This window comes from Schistocerca nitens, chromosome 10, assembly GCF_023898315.1.
Source record: "Schistocerca nitens isolate TAMUIC-IGC-003100 chromosome 10, iqSchNite1.1, whole genome shotgun sequence".
NCBI classification, from domain to species: domain Eukaryota; kingdom Metazoa; phylum Arthropoda; class Insecta; order Orthoptera; family Acrididae; genus Schistocerca; species Schistocerca nitens.
The window spans coordinates 68961885-68981805 of record NC_064623.1 but is presented as its reverse complement, the minus strand read 5'-3'; the positions used below and the strand labels follow the sequence as shown (position 1 = coordinate 68981805).

The following is a 19921-nucleotide window of genomic DNA, read 5'->3' as shown; positions in this document are numbered from 1 at the left end:
TTATTTTATGTTGTTTAACACGAAAAAATGGCATTTTATTCAAATAGAATTTGTGAGAAACTTACGTGCTCAATCACTTTAATCAACTCAGCAGTATCAGAGAATTTATGAACGTGGCCCATCGCGTGCTCGTGTTACCATCTCGAAGTTAGATTGCGTGTTATTTCTGGCTCAACCTGGAAAGTGAGTAGGAAGTGTGTTAGTGGACGTGAACGATTTTAGAAAATAATAGTAATATTCAAATTGGTTATGCCCCGTGCTACGTAGTAGACTGAACCTGAAGCCATATAGTGTCAGTAGTTACTGATTAAGGTTCTTTTTTGTAGGTGTAGGTGGGTCCTAACGGATTCACCATTTAATCTCGGTACTCGGCTCCGGGTTTGCTTTTTATCGGAGTTTTCTACCGTCCCGCTGGGCGACACCATTTTATATGACTTTATTACCTACATGCGGAGGTAAGTGTCCAAAAAATTCAGTTCTTACCATATTAAAAGACCAGTAATTACTCTTCCTGGAAGGAAGTCTGGAATACTTTCAACATCGGACTAAAACTGAAGTTACTTTAATTTTATGTGCTGTGTAATTTAAAATTTTAATGATGAATATTTAATTTTGGAAAGACTCAAGTAGGTTTTTAGTCTTTTTTTTTAAAAAAAAAAGACTCCGATGTAGTAGGCCCTATTAAGATGCCATATTGATAAGGTTTGATCTGGAAGACTTCTAGATGTGGAGTTGCTAGTAACTAGCTTCAGACTCACTGTTTAGCTGTGTAGTGTGCGTTGAACTCAGTCGTGTTGCAGAATTTATTTTTGAGGTTAAAGTGTCATCACCTGTCACCGCTCTCTCCCTATTCTTGCAATAAATTTCGTTCGCATATTAGTTCATCGTAATCTAGTTATTTTACTTGATAGCTGTCGAGTCATACATAAAGTTCTTCAGTCGCATAATTTACATGTAAGAGTTGATTTAAAAGTTTAGATGGTACCATGCTGTTCATGATATAGGTAGCTTATCATAAAACTGATGTACTGTAAGGGGATTCTAAAACTGTGCATCCGTAATCAGATAGGGCAATAGTTTTAAGATTAGCTCTAGTCTGAAATTTATATTTATAAATCGCCCTAACTTAAGGGAAGTTGAAAGTCACTTCCTCATTTAAAATGTTTTTCCCTGTATCTTCGTAAGCGATAATTTCACTGGATAAATAAAATTGCTGGCATAACTGCTGATCCAAACGTCATTCTGCTTAAATGTGAGTCTAAATTTGAGTTGGCAGATTTTGCTCAAACTTACTCTATAAATTTCGTGAATTACATGCAGTGTTCACCCACCACGAAGACGAAGTATACGCATAGAAAAACTGAAAAATAAATCTAAAGTCAATGGGGCGTTAGCCCTCAATTGTAGAATCGGTTTGCTGAAACCAGTATTGAAGTTTTTTCTTCGCTGTAATGCTGTGTGGGCGTGATTAACTCTTGGCGCTTCGAAACTAGTTGCACAGCTGGTAGTACGCCTCGCTGCGGAGAAAGCTGTGGCCCAACGTGAAACAGGCGACTTGACACGTTGCTGCTAGCAAAGCAAGTCAGCGGCTTTCGTAAATGCTTGATGCCACTGCCCTTAGAATTTGCCTTTTGTTATTACAAATCCAGCCAGATATGCATGAACTGGTGCAATGGTCTTCCGTAACTGGCTTGCCTTACCATACTGCCTCCTGCCCAGGCACGGAAAATTTCCTATACGGTTATAGATCTCATTGTAAAACAGTCAGAATCAAAACTGTACTCCAAAAGAAACGTATCGAGAACATGGTTTGTATGCATGTCTTTTAGATTTTCGCTTTGACAGCGATTTAAACTTTCAAAATATATAGTGGAAACAGTGTATTAGCAGCTGAAATTAAGACAACTGAGGAGCATCTACCTCCAACTATTTCAATATGACGCTGATTACTAAAAAGGTGATGGCTGTTTAGTGAGCTCACTGAATCCCAAAGTGAAAGGCACGCGTGTGAAAGCCGACCAGCTGCTAGAAGTCGGAGCGTGCAGTTCCCTTGACAAGTTGGTTGCCTTTGCTGGGGAGAAATGTTACACTTGTTGCATATTTTCAGTGTCTCGGTACTGGCTTGGTGGCAGAAAAGTATACCACTGCCTTCTTTCGCATAGTTTCACTTCGTTGTCACTTGGAATTATCATTTTGCATTATGAAAGAAGTGTATAATCGTGCCCCTTGCATTGGCCTCCGCAGGTTATTTTATTATTAGGTTTCGTTTCCTCGCGAACTTACCCTTAATGGAGTTTGTGACTTGTACGGAAATGTTTCAGACGAGGTAATATTTCCACAAAGATTTGGATACCCCAGTGCACGGATCGTGTAGCAAACTACCTACGTAAATATGCAAGAAATGGGTATGTTTACAAATTCAAAAATCAGCTGCTTATACAGTCTGCTGTTTTACTCAGATTAAAAATTCAAACGTGAAAGAGGTCCTCAGCGGTGGGATCGACTTTATGAAAACATCTATATGGTGATGTAAGTGAAGATCCCAGCTATCACACACTGCAGCCATTCACCTTGACGGGGCTTCTGAGTTACTGGTAGTGGCTCGGTTAAGGACTTAGTGTGCTGACGGCTGTGGGTTTGATTCTCGTCCGGTGCTTAAAATCTTTTACTTTAAACCCATCGAAATGACTTATCATTACTTGTATTCAATTAATATGTTTAAATGTGCGTAATATTTTATTTCTATTCCTTTTTAACATTTTAATCCATGGATTTTCATTTCTCATTTTTCTTTGTCGTTCTATTTCCACTTGGAATTTTGTGAATGTGAATTATATTTATTTGTTATAATATTTAAATATTTGAAAATGCCGATCTGTCGGTTAAAAACGAGACGAAATAATGTATTCATATTGACTGCAATGGTGTCAAAATGTGTATTTCGTTGCAAGATATAAATTTGTTTTTGGATGGTAAGCCTCCTAAAAAAGTATAAAACATAACCAAAATTCCTATTTCACTACGAAGGAAATAATGCAGATGAAGATTTAAACGAGAGAAGGGATTGTAAATGAAATTTAAGCAAAATGAAGAATAGGAATTGGTGCAGTAACATAGACAAAAAAAGAATAAAATGAAGAATTTAAACTAAAATTATACATGAGACTGATTTAAATCATATGAAACAAAATTTCAAGCGGAAAAAGAATGGTAGGAAGGAAAATGAGAGCAAAGAAAGAAAAGTTGATATGATTAAAATGTAACAAAGCAATGGAAATAAATACCTAAACCAATTAATTGGATAAAACTGATCAATGTAATTTTGATAAAAATTTCAAAGTAAGATTTGAACACACGACCTTCACGCCAAGGTGTTGCCCTGCACATGACCTTTTCAATCTCCAGTGTGAAGCAAAACCTCAATTTCCTCATCAGACGATGCGCCACCAGGGGCTGTAGGGTGATAGCTGGGATCTTTAACGTATGTCGCCATATAGATCGTTTCACAATGTCGATCCCGCTCGGGACCTCTCCTCGTTAGTGTAAGTTACGTCATTGATCGTAAAACTACTTGCGAACTGTAAAGTCGGTCTTCTAGTGCCAGAATAGGTATGCAGTAAAACACACACAGCAGCAGGTTATTTCGAAACAGCTGCTTCAAATCTTGTGTATAGCCAGTGCAAGCTTTTAAATTAGTTAATTCAGCCAACTGAACATGACAGCGAAGTCTGTCTCTCTTGACATGTTCATATAGTATCAACGGAAACAGGTCCCGTGGCAGTGAGAACGCACTTTCTGGAAATTTTCGAAGATGACGAGCTTTCGTCCAGGAGACGCGTGAAAACATTCTGGTCGACATACCAAGTCGTCCTAAGAAAGGAAACTCCCCATCGCACACCCCTCAGATTTAGTGGGAAGTTGGCGCATTGGATAGCCCGTCAAAAACTGAACACAGATCAAACATGAAAACAGGAAGAAGGTGTAATGAATTGTGGAAAAAAGAAGCAAAATAGTGATCGGTCCAAACTTATGGTGTGTAGTATCGAGCGACGTTAATGATAGTTTTGTAGTGGTTGTGTGGTCACAGTGTTAGACTACGAAGTGGAAGATCCTAGTTCAAATCTCCCTCGTGCATAATTTTTTCACAAAATTACGAACTGTCCGTTCGGTCATTGCCATGTCTGTATTTAGTTTTGTCATAGTCAGTTTGCAACAGTGACGTGTAACGAAGTTGAATTTCTTAGTTATGACATAGTTCACACACATACACAAGTTTTTCATTTCTGTGAGAGGACTCTGTAGCATCTCGCCTGCTCTCACTATTTATCACATTTACTTGCGACGATAAGATCTTCTTACCTCATGACTCATACTGTGATAAATAGTGAAATATGTTACAACGAAGGAATTAGTCGAAACTTCCAAAGCGAAACGGAAGAGGTATAATGTGTGGCACCTGTGTAGAACAAATAGGAGATACGTATGTCTACAGGTCCCATCGTTAAACGTCGCTGTTGCAAACGGACGCCACGACACACACAAATTTTAGTATAGCTAACAGACGTTAATGACTGGACGATCAGCTCGTAATTTTGTGAAAAAATATTGGATACGAGGGAGATTTGAACCTGGATGTCCCTTCTCGCAGGCTTTAAGTGATCACACACACTACACAGCCGTCATTAACGTCACTCGATATTGCACATATTAAATTTGGATAGTGCACTCTTTCTATTCTTTTTTCCACAGTTCAGTGCACTTTCTCCCTGTTTCATGCTTGGTTGACCTGTGTTCAGTTTTCGACGGGCTATCCAATGGGCCATATTACCGCTAAATCTGAGGGGTGCGATGGGGAGTTTCCCCTTAACTAGTAGTTTCGTGCAAGAAACGACCCATTTGAAGAACCCCTTTAACGTGCCGCCTTTTGATTTGTACGGTTGAAATCTCTCTCTCTCTCTCTCTCTCTCTCTCTCTGGGAAGTAGAGGTCGCTACGCGGAGAAAGCGCAATCTTCCGTTGGCTGGAAAGCCTTCCCCAGAGAGGACTCTAAATGTTATAGAGTAATTGCTTTTTGATTAATATTTCATCTGATAAAAAACTTGTCGTGAAAATCTGAACTCTTATCTTTTAAGAAGCCGTCCTATGGGCCAGATGCATGTATCGTCTATCTTAAAGCAGCCGCATTTCATAAATTTAGACAATGATTGTTTGTCTTGTAATAGACAGAAGGGATGTCTTGGGAAATATAAGCATTGTGTGTTTGTCTCGAAATTTTCATTGGTAAACTAAGACATTTTAGCCAAAGTTTGCTGTCTTAATCGAAGAGCTCTTTGGCGAATTAATCGTACTGCATATTATATTCATAACGTCTTTATGTAGAGAATATCCAGGGAAGAAGAGCCAAAGACTGAAGAAAGTTGATACTGTGAAGTGCAATCAGTTTACGGACCGAAACAGGTAAAAAACTGATCATAGCTGGTGCCAGACGCGTAAGGTGTTTTCTGCCTTTTGCAGGAACATCCATTACATTTTGTACCTTGTTCTCTAGTTCACATGCTGCCTTTGCCGTAGAAAGAAGAAAAAGCGGTTCTGTAATTGTCACGATTTGCCTTTGTGTTCAGGTCGTAGACGTTTTTCTGCGGTTGGCGCAGGTCTTTCTACCCAGTTCGCTACAGGCGCGAATAAGTCTTCGGATACCAGTCGAGGAACAATATGAAATCGTTCAAGAAAAAGATTCATTAGAACGTTCACGGTCGGATGGAGAGAAGTTGTGCATCTGTTACTGACTTTGAGCTAATAGACGAGTTAAAGGCGTCCTGGAAACCTGAAACGTACTACTTGGAGTAATAGATTTAAAAAGTGGCCTAGACAATTTGTCATTTAACTTAGCCATGTACTTCACGTCTGCCATCTCCGTGATGTTATTAAAAAGGCATGTGTTCGCACTGCCACGTTCTTCCGAATGTGCTGGCTTTTGTTTGTACATAAGCCAGGTACATCCAGTTTTGAAGCCACTTAAATCTCTTCACTTTGAGGTCATGGTGGCACTCAAACAACTTTACTGATTTATCAGTGCATTGTTTTTCATTTTTGAAGCCAACTTTATTATGTACATAAAAGTACTGTTTATGCATCGATTTTTACCTAAGCTGTCGAAGTAGCTTTAAAGACTGTTTCCTAAAAAAATTACTCCTGCAGCAATGAATATTAATTCATTTCACAATAACAACTGTAATAAACGTGTAGTTTTATTTACCCGTATTTTAGCCTGTCATTTGCATTTTAAGGTACATGAAGACGTTGTTAAAAGCGAAAAGTTGAAAAACTACAAAAATTAGCAATTTTATTAAATACCACATAAGAATTTCTTCTATTCTCGCCAGTTCTACAATCTATTATTGAGTTCCCCCTCGTAAGATGGAGAGAACTGAAGTAATACAGAAAATATATCCAACTGCAAAACAGCTACACAATCTGATTTCATTTTTGAGCCACTGGAAGCAGTAGGGCTAGGTAGGTTGCCGTGTGTTCTCACTGCATTGGAAGCGACTGTGTGCTTTGAATGCAATGGTGACGGAGGAACTATAAGGTAAGTGTGTGTACTGGTGGAGAAGCTGCTACATGCGGCCCGTGAATGACTACTTGCGGTCACGTGACCGTTGTAATTCAATAGCCGTGACGTAACTGTGCCGTGTTAACGTGCGTTTGCGCTGGTGACGCAGGTACGGAATAGCGTGCACTTTCGGAATGCATTTTTTAACCTCGCGTGGCGAATATCTGGTGTGCTGTGCCCATTAAAATGCGATGTGCGCAAACTTAGCAGGGTTGTTTGGCGAATGCAGTGGCTAGATGTACATTGCACCCAAAACACATGGTATGTAGCGTTTTTTTCCATCGCTGTGATTATGGGCTGTGAAATTTTTGGATCTGAAGGCGTTTGGGAACATATGAAAAAAACTTACACAATTCAGGATGGAATGATGGCAATATTATGGGAAGGATAGTTTACTGCTCACCATATAGTGGAGATATCGAGTCGCAGATAGGCACAACAGACTGTCAAACAATTTCCAATAAAGGCCTTTATGGCCAAAAGCAAACGTGTTGGACGTGATAAAGCACCTACATTAGACCTGCTGGCAGTAGAAATCCCAAAAGTTATGGACTCGTCAGATGCCATAAGTTACAAATTGGGACAAGAGTGGATGACTTATCCGAAACAAACCCTGAAGTATAAAAGCCTACTTAAGGTGGTGAACATGACTTTGCCTCTCACAAAGAGGAGATAGTTGTTTCGCAAATAAGTGCCATAGCTACAGTTTGATATAAATGCAGCATGATTCTCAAGCACTCATTGCAGCCACGTTGTTGAGCTGACAACTGAAAAAGTAATTGTTTTTGGAAATAAAAGATCTGAAGCTTGAGAAACTAGCAGCAAAGAGTGAAATGTAAATAAAATAAAAAGTGTAGCTGCGGAATTTCTATTTTCCAAAAGAAACAGTTTGTCAGCTGTGGACCCACAAATAGAATACTTCTTCGAAAGTAATCGAGAAAAGCCTGATGATGGAGAAGCTGTAGTCTTAGGTTCCAATTGTATTTGTCATACTCAACACATTGGTGTGTACCTCAGTGCACCTGTGAAGTGGCCATGGGTGTTGGCCACATCCCTGAGGCATGTCCAGACTCCGTAGCTCTAAGGTTTAGATTATGCCTTGACAAGTCATTACCACACATCCTGACTGACAATGCAGTTAAAGCAGTCCGGGTTTTAACCTTCCTAAGGGAATGCGAATATTCCTAGATTTAAACCAGTTACTATGGGATGCAGTTTGGAAGTGGACACCTCCTGCCACTTGGTGTGTTGGTGGGGTGGGGTATCTGCATATCATTGAATTGTGTGTGTGTGTGTGTCACTTACAAAGAATATAACCATGCGGTGGACCAAACATTAAATAACTTATTTCCATATGTGGAACCATCATAAAAAGTATGCAAAATAAAGCCAGGAAAGAAACCCAGCTAAAGTTCTACAAAACATTGGCAGTACCAACCTTCAGCTATGGAATGGAAACGTGGGTAAGAACAAAACACCAAGGAAGTAGAATACAGGCTGAACTAAAATTTCTAAGAAGGGTGCAGTGGTTTACAAGAAAAGATCAAATCAGAAATGAAGATATAAGGAAAGATTTAGGATTATTCAGTATACAGGTGGGTGCAGATAAATGTCACCAGTGTAAGTATAAAGGAAATGAAGTGAAATTACATAAATGAAGGGCTGCAATGGGCCTATCATTTATTTACAATGAAAAGTGCAGTGAAAAATACATTTATGGAAGATGTTGAAAGTGATCCCTTGCAACATCAATTCACAGCTGTGCACTTGTAAGCATATTCCGGTACATCCAGTGTAAAGTTATCACTGGCAGCAACTTCATGGCTGATTATGTTGTCTTTTGGTTCCTGTAGTGTGTGGATTTGTTTCACAGACCTTGCTATTCAGGTGTCCCAACAGAAAGTCATGTGTTAAATCTTGCAAACATGGTGGTCATAAATGTTTGCTGACAGATTGTTCCTCAGTGAAGACAGTGTACTCGTTTAGACACGTGGCATGTTGCACATCTTGCTATAAGTAGTATTATCTTTAGTATTCAGTGAGGTGAGCTCAAAATGTATCAAATTTCCATATAGGTGACTATGTTGAGGATAGTGTCAAATATTGATCCAATGAGGAGTTCCTCTTACACAGCATCAAACACCAATTTTTTTCATCATGTAGTGGTTGCTGACACAGTGTTAGGGGTCTCTGGTGTCCATTACCTAATGCTCTGTGAATTCACATGACCAGAAAGATGAAACTACGTGTCATCAGTCATGATGCAATGGAAATGGTCCAACAAACAGTTGTTAGCCAAAAGCCATGTGCAGTAATCTACATGTTTGTCATCCACCTGTAATTGCTCCGACTGTAAAACAGTGTTGCTTCAAATTTTCTCAATATCTGCTGGCAACTCCTATTTATATGCACCAGTTGGACCTATTTACATGTAGAACTCTGTGGGCTATGAATAATTCTTTGGCAAATGCCTGCAATAATTTCTGGTGTGTGAACTGAAGGCAGTCTTTGTCATTTTACATTTCACACAGATCTAAAGGTGCACCAACTTTTATTCACACTTTGTATTGCTTTCTGCTGGTAGTCCTCTATCTGGATACCTGACCGCCAGTTTCCTTAATAGAACCTGCTTCCACAATTTCCGTTCTTTCAGCTATCTAGAAGTTGCTTTGCAGACTGCAAAGAGAAACATCAAACTTCACTGACCAAATAAACTGAAATGTTGACAGAACTGCCCATTGTTGTAACTATTTCAGAAGCCAAAAATATTGCATTCGCATACAAAAGGGGAGGGGCTTCTTTGAACTGTGCCACCCTATATAACCTAAACGAAAAGTAAAGGGAAAATGAAACTTGGAGACAATATGGGAGGAGAGACTCCTGGTAAAGGGTCTGTTATGAATGCACTGGAAGAAGAAATGTAGGAAGACCATCAGAGATAGAGTACTGGGTAACAGGCAATTATCTTAATATATAATGGGCTGCTGCTGCTGCATCCTACTGGTACCATACACGACTGAGCAGTCATATAACTTGCAGATATGGCATAAGCAAACCACGTAACATGGTGAGATAAGCGATGTGATTCACTGCACCCTTAAAGAAATATGGACCTACCAAGTGGGCTGCAAACATTGCAGCCTAGATGAGGTGGGTTATTTTTCATAAAAATGTGGATTTCCTTCAATGCAGAAATAAGTTTCTCGCTTTTGCACCGCTATATATTGCACGCTCATCTGAGAAAGCGTTTCCCATTCAAGGAAGAGTTGTAAAGACATAGAGCATTCGCCCACAGGCCTGATGACGTTTTCGCACATCTTCACTCAGTTCGTTTACAACTCAAGGTTTAAATGACTGTACATTAAAATCCTTAGGCATGTGTTTGTCTAGTATGCAACTCTGTTCCTGTGATCACTTAAACACAGATTTTGTGGCGAAATCTGGACAGGCACTGCAGCACCCGTACAAGTTTCAAGTCGTGTTTGTGGTCGCTCTGATCGGGGCTTAATCTGTTAAGCAACCAATTGCAAAGAGCTTGTTCTCACTCACAAGGGAACCCCCCCCCCCCCCATCACACCCCCCTCAGATTTAGTTATAAGTTGGCACAGTGGATAGGCCTTGAAAAACTGAACACAGATCACTCGAGAAAACGGGAAGAAGTCGTGTGGAACTATGAAAAAAAAAAGCAAAATATACAAACTGAGTAATCCATGCGCAACATAGGCAACATCATGGATGGTGTACGCTCAGGAGCGCCGTGGTCCCGTCGTTAGTCGGCAGCTGCAGAACGAGAGGTCCTTGGTTCAATTCTTTCCCCAAGATTAACTTTTTATTTTCAGACAATTATTTTGCCAAGCTGCACAGGTACACAGAGCAGTATTGTTTACGTGATCGTGTGTCAATTTTCGAAGTTCAGGCACTCACACATAATCAACTTCACTCTCCAAAATTCCACTACATGTTCAGATTTGCTTAGACATATGCAGGATTTGACGGTCTACACACGGAAAGATTTGAAAGCGTTAAAAACATGTTTTGAAAGAGCACAGGGAAAACTGTGCGAAACTGTTGCATTCATTTGTTGCCGTTTATGTGACAAACTCTTATGTTTCCATTCCTTTTTGGTAGTGATTATCACATCCACAAGAAAACCTACATCGGGCAAGGTAGAAGAATCTTTTTACCCATTCGCCAAGTGTAAAAGTTAGGTGGGTCGACAACATATTCCTGTCATGTGACGCACATGCCGTCACCAGTGTCGTATAGATATCATCAGACGTGTTTTCCTATGACCTTGCGATCAAATGTTTTCGGTTCCCATTGGAGAGGCACGTCCTTTCGTCTACTAATGGCACGGTTTTGCGGTGCGGTCGCAAAACACACTAAACTACAGTGAACAGAGACGTCAATGAACGAAAGGGCAGATCATAACTATGCGAAAATAAAGTACGTAAACTTTTCACTCGTAGGAAGATATGAACCACGGATTTCTCGTTCCGCAGCTGCTCACGCTAACCACAGGACCATGGCACTCAGGTGCTGATGCTCTCCTTGATGTTGCTTATCTGCGCATGGACTAGTCAGTTTGTAGATTTTGCTTATTTTTGTCATAGTTCCCCCACAACTTCTTCCTGTTTTCTCGATTGATCTGTGATCAGTTTTTCAAGGCCTATCCACTGTGCCAACTTAAAACTAAATCTGAGGGGGGTGCGATGGGGAGGTTCCCTTGTCAGTAAAATTAATGGTTTTGGTGGCGAAGGTTTCTGAAACCTTTGAGTGAATCTCATTGATTTTTCTGCATGGGGTCGTTAGTGAGCTCATCAATCTCTTCTTCCGTTATGTAAGCGGACTCATCGGCCATGATTTTGAGGTAACAACAATGCTATACGTCTGGGGGTACTGTACAGAGTGAAGAGAGGGCCGCTAGTGATGCCCGGCTAGCCCAGCACAGCTGCAGGCACGGCGCCTGACGTCAACCGATGCAGCGCCACGCGGTAATATCGATCGCTGCAGCCTAGGGCACACTTCCACTCCATTGCACCGCTGCCTCACTAATGTGGCGTGTCTCAGCGGTGGGCACGCCAGACGTAGTTCCTTTCTTAGTAGTTGCACACTGAGGTACACATCACGGAGGAAGTTTTCTGTCAGTCATATCCAGGGGTCACAAGCCCTAGAGACCACGCACTGCTTTCACAAACTGCCTCCATTCCTTTGTTTTGTGCCCGGTTCCCCCAAGTGTCTTCAGTCTCCAGGGCTGCCAGTTCTTCCATCCAGTGCTACCTTAATCGACCACTGGCGCGTGTGGCTTTCGGTTTCCCCTCAAATGCTTTCCTCGCCTGTCTTTCCTCTGGCCTGCGGCCTACATGCCCTGCCCACTGAATTCTTTCGCTCTTCTATAGTATTATTGGTTATTGCATCAAGGGGTAGATTACGCCATTCACCTCCCCCCCTTCTCCATTCTCTTATCTAGGATTAGTCCTCACATCTTTCTCATTCTTCTAATATTTTTTTCGTTTAGTTTTTTCATGCTCCTGGTTTCTGAACTGTACATGACTGCTGGGCATATAACTCTTATACACTACTGGCCATTAAAATTGCTGAACCAAGAATAAATGCAGATGATAAACGGGTAGTCATTGGACAGATATATTATACTAGAACTGACATGTGATTACATTTTCACGCAATCAGTACCCAGAACAACCAGCTCTGACCGTAATAACGGCCTTGATACGCCTGGCTATTGAGTCGAACAGAGCTTGGATGGCGTGTACAGGTACAGCTGCCCATGTAGCTTCAACACGATACCACAGTTCAAGAGTAGTCACTGGCGAATTGTGACGAGCCAGTTGCTCGACCACGATTGACCAGACGTTTTCAGTTGGTGAGAGATCTGGAGAATGTGTTGGCCAGAGCAGCAGTCGAACATTTGCTGTATCCAGAAACGCCCGTACAGGACCTGCAACATCCGGTCGTGCATTATCATACTGAAATGTAGGGTTTCGCAAGGAACGAATGAAGGGTAGAGCCACGGGTAGTAACACATCTGAAATGTAACGTCCACTGTTCAAAAGTGCCGTCAATGCGAACAAGGGGTGACCGACCCGTGTAACCAAAGGCACCCAATACCATCATGCCAGGTGATACGCCAGTATGACAATGACGAACACGCGTTCTTCCAATGTGCGTTCACCACGATGTCGCCAAACACGGATGCGACCATCATGATGCTGTAAACAGAACCTGGGTTCATCCGAAAAAATGACTCTTGCCGTTCGTGCACCCAGGTTCGTCGTTGAGTACACCATCGCAGGCGCTCCTGTCTGATGGAGCGTCAGGGGTAACCGCAGCCATGGTCTCAGAGCTGATAGTCCGTGCTGCTGCAAACGTCGTCGAACTGTTCGTGCAGAGGGTTGTTGTCTTGCAAACGTCCCCATCTGTTGACTCAGGAATCGAGACGTGGCTGCATGATCCGTTGCAGCCAGGAGGATAAGATGCCTGTCATCTCGACTGCTAGTGATACGAGGCCGTTGCGATCCAGCACGGCGTTCCGTATTACCCCCCTGAACCCACTGATTCCATATTCTGCTAACAGTCATTGGATGTTGACCAACGCGAGCAGCAATGTCGCGATACGATAAACCACAATCACGATAGGCTACAATCGGACCTTTATCGAAGTCGGAAAAGTGATGGTACGCATTTCTCCTCCTTACACGAGGTATCACAACAGCGTTTCACCAGGCAACGCCGGTCAACTGCTGTTTGTGTATGAGCAATCGGTTGGAAACGTTCGTCATGTCAGCGCGTTGTAGGTGTTGCTACCGGCGCCAACCTTGTGTGAATGCTCTGAAAAATTGATCATTTGAATATCACAGCATCTTCTTCCTGTCGGTTAAATTTTGCGTTTGTAGCACGTCATCTTTGTGGTGTCGCAATTTTAATGGCCAGTAGTGTAGATTCTTATATTAGTATTAGTTGATATTGATTTCGAGCTGATCGTCTTCCTGAGGAATACATAGTTTTCATTTCCACTGATATTCTTCCTTGATCTCCATTTTTACGCTGTTTTTGCTGGTATTTAAAGTGGTGAGCTATCTTAAAGTTCATGATACGTATCGTAAGAATAATTGGATGAATGCTGTTTTGTCTTGACTCACCTTTAGCCCAGTCTTCTGTGCGTGGTTGTCGATTTTATGGTACTTTTCTGTAATCTCCTGGCTTGTTTCTTGTAGCAGTACATCTACATGTGTGGGCAATTGAAACTTCGTATTATTTGACTACACATAAATAAAAACGTCAATGCCTATTAACATCACACAACGCTAAAAGTAAAGTTCCATACTCAGTCAGTGGGGATATAAAATTTAAAACTTCCTACGCAAATATTGGGATAAAATTACAGTGGTCTTCCACATACGACGAGCATTTCATTGCTAGCACTTTTTAGAACAGTCATCTTCCTAGATGACTGCTTCGAATCTGTAGCAGAGTTTTAGAACGTGCAAACTATTGTACTAAAAGTAGTGAGAGATCTGTTGTAAATAGTCAGATAACCATTTATTTGCCGCAGTATTACTGTTAAATTATCTGTAATTTGTGTGTGCAATTTGTAAAGGAGTTACTTATCCTACAGTTGTGTAAGGTTTTTCATGAAAACATGACATTCACAAAATGGAACAAACTCGCTCTTGACAGTGCACTCCCGAATATTACAGAAAATATCTATATTAAATAAATGAAATACCATATTTTGGAAAATACGAAAGTGAGGAAAGAAGGGCCCCCACAGGAAAAGAACTGGCAGCACTGTGCATTGTACCCACATATCACCATGTAGTACTCATCTGCAGATTTTGGTCGACAAATTGCACCACTAATTTAGGACAATGTATCATTACAATGAGACAATGTTGTCGTCTTCAGTCCTGAGACTGGCTTGATGCAGCTCTCCATGCTACTCTATCCTGTGCAAGCTTCATCTGCCAATACTTACTTCAACCTACACCCTTCTGAATCTGCTTAGTGTATTGATCTCTAGGTCTACCTCTACGATTTTTACCCTCCACGCTGCCCTCCAATGCTAAATTTGTGATCCCTTGATGATGCCTCAGAACATGTCCTACCAACCAGTCCCTTCTTCTTGTCGAGTTGTGCCACAAACTTCTCTTCTCCCCAATTCTCTTCAGTACCTCATTAGTTATGTTATCTACCCATATAACCTTCAGCATTCTTCTGTAGCACCACATTTCGAAAGCTTCTATTTTCTTGTCCAAACTGGTTATCGTCCATGTTTCACTTCCATACATGCCTACACTCCATACAAATACTTTCAGAAACGACTTCCTGACACTTAAATCTATACTCGACGTTAACAAATTTCTCTTCTTCAGAAACGATTTCCTTGCCATTGCCAGTCTACATTTTATATCCTCTCTACTTCGACCATCATCAGTTATTTTACTCCCTAAATAGCAAAACTCCTTTACTACTTATGTCTCATTTCCTAATCTAATTCCCTCAGCATCACCCGACTTAATTCGACTATATTCCATTACCCTCGTTTTGCTTTTGTTGATGTTCATCTTATATCCTCCCTTCAAGACACTATCCATTCCGTTCAACTGCTCTTCCAAGCCCTTTGCTGTCTCTGACGGAATTACAATGTCATCGGCGAACCTCAGAGTTTTTATTTCTTCTCCATGGATTTTAATACCTACCCCAAATTTTTGTTTCCTTTACTGCTTGCTCAATATACAGATTGAATAACGTCGGGCATAGGCTACAACCCTCACTCCCTTCCCCACTACTGCTTCCCTTTCATCCCCTCGACTCTTATAACTGCCATCTGGTTTCTGTACAAATTGTAAATACCCTTTCGCTCCCTGTATTTTACCCCTGCCACCTTTAGAATTTGAAAGGGAGTATTCCAGTCAACATTGTCAAAAGCTTTCTCTAAATCTACAAATGCTAGAAACGTAGGTTTCCTGTCCTTAAACGCGGCACTTCTTGTTTCTGGTGGTTTGATTCAGTTACGCGGATTTCATGCTTGTTCCGGTATTCCGTAGGTTCTGACAATCCTGGTAGATATGCAGACGAGTTGACTCTTATGGTTGATGAAAGGAGGGCATAGAATTGGAGTGGCGGCAGAAGGCTGTGACGCGCGGCAGGTAGCCCGCCGCAGTGACGTAAGCGTTGCGCAACATCCGCGCGCAGCCGGCGGATGCCATTAGCTGAGAGATGGGCCTCTTCCCTCTGTCCCGCGCTACCAGCCGGGCACGCGCCTGCACGAAAATTCCCATCCTTCCTAACCGCCGTATGTAGGCTGTTCTGTTACATTACCGAGCGGGTTCGGGAATAGCGTGGTTTTTCGTAGTCGTTACGTTATTCAGGCACAGTACGTCCGCCGTGCTGTTGACGTTAGTTTCCTTTGGCTCGGCGGTGACCTAACAACGTAGGCTTCCGATTAGCTGATAAGTGGCGCCACCCTCCTGCAGAAAACTTATGGAGTACAGTTAAATTATGGGCATTGGCACAATAACCAATAACCCATCTGGCCGATAATGCAAGTGTATTACTATTGCTTGGTTTCAAATTGCTGGATCGTATGGTGCAAGAATGAGAGCTGGCCACGTGGCAAATTCGGAATAAAGTAGAGAATGAACGTTGCTTATTTGGGGCAAGAACCAGACAACGTGTATGGGCTTTGCCTTGTTATTGCACCAAACAGTAATCTTATTCTGGTATGTGATAGTAGTATCATATAATGCAGGTACTTCTGCAGTGTCGTATTTGGGTATTTATTTCATCAAATTTAGTTTAGCAAATTAGGAACTGTTTCCAGATTCAGGAAGTTGCTTCTACATGTATAGTGAGACATGAGAGGAAAAGGCCAAGTGAAATGATAAATTGTTTGCACAATATAAAGTCCAGTTCTTTAAAAATAAGTATCTTAATAAAGCATTGTTTCGTTATTTAATAAGCTATTAGTGTCTTAGTGGACTAAATAAAAGTTGGGAAAAAACCAGTTAAATTTTTCCAGTTCGCAGACAATGGTTTCACTTGAATGTGTGCAAATGTGAGTTGTCTCGTTATTGCACCAGTGCCTTCAATCTTCCTTTATATTAAATGTAATGTTTTCAGTAAAGATTCCTTCATTAGTGGTGAAATCTTTCAGAGCAGTTAGTATAATCTTTCAAACTATTTATTAAAATTTCACCTGGCCAAATGTATAGAAGAGAACTATCACAGTACATTAATGTTGAGAATCTCAGAGAAATTAGGTTAGCTGTAAAACTACGTATGTAATAGAGGTAAGGACTTGCTTTGTTTCAGCTATAAATGAGGAAAAATGTAAGTTGGCTCCACTTCAGTGTACACTGATAAAAACTCACCTATTCACTCTGCCACGTGACTTGGACATTTGTTTCAAACCTAAATACAGCAGAGAGAAGTGTGTGCACTGTCTATTTGGGTCTAATAAGATGATGGTTAACCTTTGCAGAATAGTGCCATATAATAATTAAACTGCTGTCACTGTTTTACATGCACTACTTGTGCTCAAAAGAATGCATCCAACACCCTACCAATTCCCCAAACACTTCCCCAGTCCCAGCACAAGTTAATCAGTCCATTGCTGTACTGTTTTGGTGTTGGCTGTAATTTGAGGTAGAAGACTGAGTACGAATAACAGGAGCATCCTGATCCAGAACGATTTTTCTTGAAATATCAACAATTTCCCTATTCAAAAATTAGCACTGCCTCCCTAACACAGATATGCTCATGTACATACACACATATAAGCACTAATCATCAGTTAGAGCTGTGTTCCCACAGTGTGTGGATATGAGTGTGCATTTGTGGCCCCCACTAGTCAGTCATACATTCATACTGACTAGAGTCAGTTGATAGTGAAAAAGTAAGCTATGAAAGAGTTCCTTTGCCAAAGTAGACTATGTTCAGCTTTTGCTACTGTTGGTATTGAGAATGAGTTGGGTGATGGAAGCAGAGAATAATAGCACAAAAAAGGATGGTTATGAACTGGATTCTAAAGAGGATTTCAGGTCTATATTTAGTTACAAAATACTGGCCTGTCCTAACCTCACAACATGGAAATATGGTCCCACATGCCATTGGATATTAAAGGGCTATAGAGTAGTATTTCATAAATTAAGATTGTGCACCCATTTCTAGTCCTCAGATAAGAGTACCATCTGTGGTGAAATGAAGGAAATGCTTCAGACAAATGGGAAGTAGATTTTGGTGTAGAATTGTAATCTACAATAAAAATGGGGTTCTCATTGAAGGTTTGTTTCCCATGTAGGGGATAGGGTTTCAAGTAGTGTGGTATTGTTGATGTCCTCAGACAAATTTTCTGATATGCAGTTGTCAAGCTATTTCAACGGTTTCAGTTCAAATGAACACCCTGTATAATCATTGTGTTATCTGTTACAAAGAGTCTGAAGACAAATATCTTCTGTAACATGTTTCACCTCTGATTTCCAAACCACACACAAATATGGGATTGACAATAACAGAAATAAAAACTTGGGTGACCTTACACTAGTTAGCCTCAGGAGATTCAGTAGTCAGAAATTGTTCCAAAAAATCTATTAGGTAATTCAAGCACAAGTACAATACATGTGAAGCCATGTAGAAACAACTTAAACAACTTATATACTCATCTGAACGTTTTTTCACATAAATTATATTGTGTTGGATACTTGGTGAGCAAAAGGGCGACTGAAAGTTAGATGGAGCTGGGAAACTTAATATGTAAGCAGAAGGATTGTGCTCACTCATTGTCAGTTATCTTCAGCTGCTAGTGACTACTACTATCCATGTTTTTAAATTTTGAAATGCTCTTGGTCTGAAGCCAGGATTATAAGCACACGGGAAATTCTTTGTCGCCGCCGTTATCACGCCTGCCCCATGGGGTTTCTTTCTCTTGTAATTTTAGTCTCTCGCCCGAACATACCAGGAGATGACGGAGGCAAATTCGTGAGTAAAAGTCATAATGCGAGACATGAGTTCTGACGCGTGCCTATGAAGTCATAGGGGTTGCCACAATTTGATCACAAGGGTCGTAGCAGCACCTAAATTTTAGGAAATGGTGGTCGTAGACCACGAAAATGACTCGCGCTTGTGTGGCACGCCTCGTGTGAATGCCAAAGGAAAAATAATTTAGCTAAGAAAACCACGTGATACAGCTTAGCACAAGAAATACGTTGCATTTGTTTACTGGCGCCTAAGATTCACCAACTAGGATGCAGAGAAATTACGCGGCCTCTGTTCAGAGAGCAGAAAACCACAAGTAGGCTTGTAAAAAAGATGCTGAACATTGGCATGAGAGGAAGGGGGGGAGGAGGAAGAAGAGTAATTAGAAATTAAGTATATGATAAAGTAAAACAGCATTCTATTGACTGGTTATGCGATCGCGAGAATAAAATAAAGGAAGATGCGGTGTGGAGGTAATACCGACAGACGGCGCAATCTGTGTAGAGGGGTCTGGACACACATTTTCGCTATGGAGGCACCATTCTGAGGCTAAAGCAGACAACATAGCGCCTTTTTGGTAGTTCTGAATTGGAAATTGCGTTAAGTTCTTAGATTAGTCATAGATATCATACCAAGCTGATTTTGTAGTTCCGGGAAAAGTCCCAAACCTCCACATTTCACGTAGTTTACCATAACCATCGGCACCATCGAGGTCTGGCTGTCACGTATGGTATATAGTACAGCATTGGGACAGTGTTGTAAATAGGATACACATTGCTAGTGCAGCTTTTATGTCGAGAAATTTGTTAATGATTAGGAAAGCAGAAAACTTAGAGTTGATCACTTTCAGAGATATTATTAATGAACGTCGGCTGTAAAGTTTCAAATTTGTATCCTTACAATCTTCAGAGTGATCAATGTGTATTCCAACAACACTGGAACTTATCTAAAAATTTAGAAAATCATTAGCAATGCAGGACGTCTTTAGTGATGCACTTTTCCTCTACAGAAAAATTTAATTACAGCCGTAATTATAAAATTAATCACTTCTGACACAAGATGTAATGTATGGTTGGTTTCCACTGGTCTCTTGTACATTTTTTGTCATCACTTTGCTCTCTGATTATTTTCTGTTGGACACCTGAATAGCTTTGTTGCTATAATTCGGCGCCAGCGTCTCATTTCGAAGTTTTAGACACCAGAAATTTGCCCCTTGACGCTATAAAGAAAGAAAATGGCTATCATCGCGAAGTGTCACGAAAGTGACCAGACCTTTACCGTATATACAGTGACTCGAACCGAGCCCGAGACT

At 41.0% G+C, this 19921-nt stretch overlaps 1 protein-coding gene across 2 annotated transcripts in view; it reads left to right on the top strand.

The window, feature by feature from the left end:
• Positions 1 to 48: 48 nt before the first annotated feature.
• LOC126210570 (eukaryotic translation initiation factor 5) overlaps positions 49 to 19921 on the top strand; it is a 118948-nt gene continuing 99075 nt past the window's right edge. Inside the window, exons 1-2 of one of the 2 annotated variants that reach the window (XM_049939834.1) lie at positions 49 to 183; positions 327 to 455. The gene's annotated coding sequence lies outside the window, so the exon portion shown is untranslated. Of the gene's footprint in view, positions 232 to 326; positions 456 to 19921 lie in introns of both variants that reach the window. The other variant, XM_049939835.1, reaches the window with a different exon arrangement.